The sequence below is a fragment of the Lottia gigantea genome (genome assembly GCF_000327385.1).
Source record: "Lottia gigantea unplaced genomic scaffold LOTGIsca_36, whole genome shotgun sequence".
In the NCBI taxonomy this organism is placed as follows: Eukaryota; Metazoa; Mollusca; class Gastropoda; family Lottiidae; genus Lottia; species Lottia gigantea.
In genome coordinates, this window is record NW_008709220.1 from 1,044,973 (window position 1) to 1,049,171 (window position 4,199).

The following is a 4,199-nucleotide window of genomic DNA, read 5'->3' on the forward strand; positions in this document are numbered from 1 at the left end:
AGAAGCCCAGCGGTTGACTTGAGTCTCTAATATTCCAATTTGCAGATTGGAGTACCAATATCACTTGAACTAGCCTATATGCATCATCAGCAATCTTTTCTATAATAGACAAATAATCAATAATATTGTGGAAGTGTATCGTTTCGAGTCAGGAGTTTATGTTGACAAGAAATAATATCAAAATTGAACTTACAGATTGTTTAAATTATCCTGATGTTGAAAACGCCAGTTTCATTGAAGATCCATGTGAAGGAATAGCAATTACATGCGATAATAAATTCGAGATGGAACAAGTAGTTGAATGTATAGACGGAGAATAGAAATATCAAAAACCTATTTGCAAACCTCTAGGTAAGATAGTGGCGTGGCAAATCGCCTTGTTTAAATATTTCTTGTTATTTATTTCGTCCACGCATGAAGCAGAAACCGAAAATGGTATAGAATTTCTGGCTTTATTGTTTAATATAAGGTCGTGATAGTTTTCAAAGTGTATATATAAAACATCATTTTTGCTTAACCGAAATTGAAATATTGAATAATGTGCACACAATTGGTTTTGAGGCTTTAGAGCCTATTTGTGGACCAATTTAGCCTCGGTTTTTTTTTTGTTATTTGTTACAGGATTTAATCTGCTATTTTGAAAACAAAATTGAAATTTTCAACTCGGACGCGAATCATTAAAAATATTCTAATCGATAATTATTTTGGATTTAATATGATGCTTTGTCTTTTTGTATATAAATAGCCAGATTTATTTTTATTTTCTACTTCTATTTCTGCGACAAATTGTGGAGATGGACTAGATGTAGTTTTTTATTATGGATGGAACAGGATCAGTAGGTTTTTCTAAATTCGATAATATGAACCAAATAGCAGATTTCATATCATCAACATTTTGTTATTGACCCAGCGGCAGTAAATGTTGGTCTCGTACTTTTTAGTTAATTTGTGGAGGGTAGCATTGATATGTCCACAATCAATCGCAGACAAATATCCGTGATCTTACTTTTCCAAATAATAGCTGTCCTGGGATTGTAAGAAAAGCAGTTGATGCAGCCCAGCTGATGCTAGAGACCCAAGGTCGACCTGGGGTCCCAAATATTACGATAGTCCTTACTGGTGGAAATTCTTATCCAGATCCTCAACCTAATACGAATGCTGCCAAAATCAATGGGACTGATATTTTTACCATAGGAGCTGGGTCATTTCCGGTTCTTGAATTTCAGGGACCACAGGCATTGGATGAAGAATTGGAATGTCCTAAATAGAAGTCAGCAGTGAAAGACGATAGAAATTTGTTATAGCCTATCCCTAACCCCGAAACATAGAAAATCATAATCTATTTTTAAACATATTTAAAATTGGCGTAGATTATAGAATTTAATTTTCCACTTTTAATTCATTGTTATCTTTCTGATAAATTTGGAAAAATGATAAAAAAAAAAATCACAGATTGACTGGGATTCGAACCCTCCAACAACTTTTGACAGTTGTTTTTTAATTATATTTTTAAACCTTAATACCATGATTTCAAATCTATACAAACAAAAGTTGCAATTTGTAGTTCAGTTCAACATGAATGTCTTCGCCTCAACACAATGCATAGAAAACTGTCACCTGTAAAATAACCATTGGGATCAGTCAATCAATAGCTGTGAATATCAGGTGTAAATATAAAATACATATTATTATATTTACGCCTGATATTATATTGATATATTTAATATATGAACACCACAATTGAATAAGGTACTAACAACACCAACAAGTCTGATGTAAAGCCCAGCGTGGTACGAATAATCACAAATATACTGGTTTAATTTTAGATTTCCGAGAAATGGCTTCTTTATTACTTCACAAAAGTTAAACAACAATAACCAACACCGTGTCCTTTCTTTCCCGATTGAAATAACACTTAAATAGAGTGATCCCTAGATATTAATATAAACCTGGCGACCTAACATACGGTTTGCAATATGAGTCAGTCAATAAATATAACACTTGTAGTAATGATATGTCACAGTGACCTCAATAATAATAATATCCTGAATTGTCTTCACATTCGTTGCCCATGTTTTTCGCCTGCCAAATCTAGATTAAATACCACGGAATACACATGTATTTGCAAACCTACAATCATCCATAGTTAATAATTTGATAATAATTTGATCGAATACCGGAAACATTTAACATAATAAACTGTACCCATTGATTGTCTACCAATAGAGCTGCAGTACATGAATATTTAGTTAATTCTAATATAAATTTAAGAAATTTATTCCGCATATTTACAATTTTAGAACTGTACGTATGACCTCATTTACGCACCATATAAGAAAAATTGGTACTACCATTTCATCAAACATATCTAAACCAACATCTATAGATATTCCACCACATTTCCTGTTTAAACATTTCAATATATTCCGGATTTTCTCAGACTAGGTAGCTAGGGGTTCTTAACTTTTGTTCAGATTATTTTTGGAGTAAACATTATTCCTATTAAATGGGAAATTGCTTCATATATTTATACCTCTATACGGTCAATTTTCATAGTTTCGTATGAGACCACTTTTTCCAGCGTTTATTTCCCCATAACGATAACAAGATCCACATTCATTCCTTATATTTACATTGGTTTATCTTTTCTGCTAAAATACGCCAAAATGCTCTATTTTTAATTGTAAAAATACCCGAAACCGTAGGTAAAAAACTTGAGTCAATCCTTGTTTTCGTTCTCGATGTATTCATACGCCTTATTGTCACGTGACAAACTACAGTTATTGGAAAATAAACGCCGGTTTGGCTAACTGGTTTATTGAAGGGAGTGACAGTAGAAATGTAAATATTTTTGAATAAATTCCTTTCAAACGTATCGAATCAGAAAACACAACATAGAATTAAAACTTAATTTCACAAGCTGAACGTTTAAAGGAAGATAACCCAGATATTATTGCAACTGAAACATTTTTACCGACAATCGCTTTTAATGTAGGTGAAGAGTTTACCGATAACATCATAAACGAAACAAAGTTTTTACGCTTTTACCCATCTTTTATCGACCGAATTCTCGTTATACCGACAAGTTCAGTAGGAGTGGTGTATTAATACATCTCACATAGAGCATAGAGTTTCAGGGATTTCTGTAAGATGTAATGCAATATTTTGAACGAGTTTCGTGTTCATATTGTTTGGCCAGTTTGGATAGCAGTGACATCATGAATATCTGTTACCTCAGTCCCAAACACAAAGTCAGCAATGAAAGACGGTAGAAATTTGTTATAGCCTTACCCTAACCCTGAAACATAGAAAATTATAATCTATTTTTAAACATATTTAAAATTGGCGTAGATTATAGAATTTAATTTTCCACTTTTAATTCATTGTTATCTTTCCGATAAATTTGGAAAAATGATAAAAAAAAATCACAGATTGACTGAGACTCGAACCTTCCAACAACTTTTGACAGTTTTTTTTTAATTATATTTTATAAATCTTAATACCATGATTTCAAATCTATACAAACAAAAGATTTTAACCAAAAGTCAGGATGGCGTCAGCGGTCATTAACCTCTCTCCTCCGATTTCCGGAAGAGGAGAAGTCAAACATTTCAACGCTAATGAAAGGTTACAGTAAGTAAACGAAGTAACCACTTGACTGAGCCTGACTGAAGATTAAGGAAATAAATTGATATACAATGAATAGAAATTGTTATCTTATGATGATCTAATTTAGTGATAACAAATTTATGTAGGCTATAAGATTGAAGCAAACAAATCTTCAACTGCTCGGAACCAGTCCCAATTACAAAGAAATTCCCGTTGGAAAGATTGCAATTTCTCCTACATATAGTACTGATATATAACGACAAATTTTATAACAAATATTTAATAAAATTGTTAAAATAACAAGACACTTCTACAAAATGTATAAAACCTTAGAATATTGACAATGAAATATAAATTTACAAATATTAACAATAAAATACAAATAAGCCAACTACTAACGATGATATACATATATTGAATAATGAATAAATGAATAATCTTACCTTATTATAATTCTAGAAAATACAATAAATAAACCAAGTACCACAGAACAATAATAAACACAGGACATAAATATTGACAAAGAAATATAAACTTACTTATATATACAATAGGATTGCAAAATTGAACAAATTGGAAAGATGAAGATT